This window comes from Psammomys obesus, unplaced genomic scaffold, assembly GCF_907164565.1.
Source record: "Psammomys obesus unplaced genomic scaffold, mPsaObe1.curated_primary_1811, whole genome shotgun sequence".
NCBI lineage: Eukaryota > Metazoa > Chordata > Mammalia > Rodentia > Muridae > Psammomys > Psammomys obesus.
In genome coordinates this window covers 1,648,009-1,648,308 of record NW_026596085.1, presented here as the reverse complement: position 1 = coordinate 1,648,308, position 300 = coordinate 1,648,009, and positions in this window count along the sequence as shown.

Genomic DNA, 300 nt, shown 5'->3' with positions numbered 1-300 from the left:
AGAATCCTGTCCTGAGATCTGCTTCCCCCTCCTTCTCTCAGAGCCTCACCAGCCTGTAAGTGGAGCAAAGGAGCGCTGCCGACAGAATTTTGGTTTGCACCACACACGCTCACCCCACCGGCACCTGACACCATCAGACCTCAACAGCCTCAGTGCTAAGAGCCCCTAATGAGCACCAGCAAATTAACAGCTTCCCCTTGATTGCTCCTTCTCTGCTAATTGGATAGGGAGGGCCCCCCAAGGCCTAAGAAAAGGAAGGGGGAGGGAAGGAGAGAGGTCACAGCTACGGGAACCGCCTCC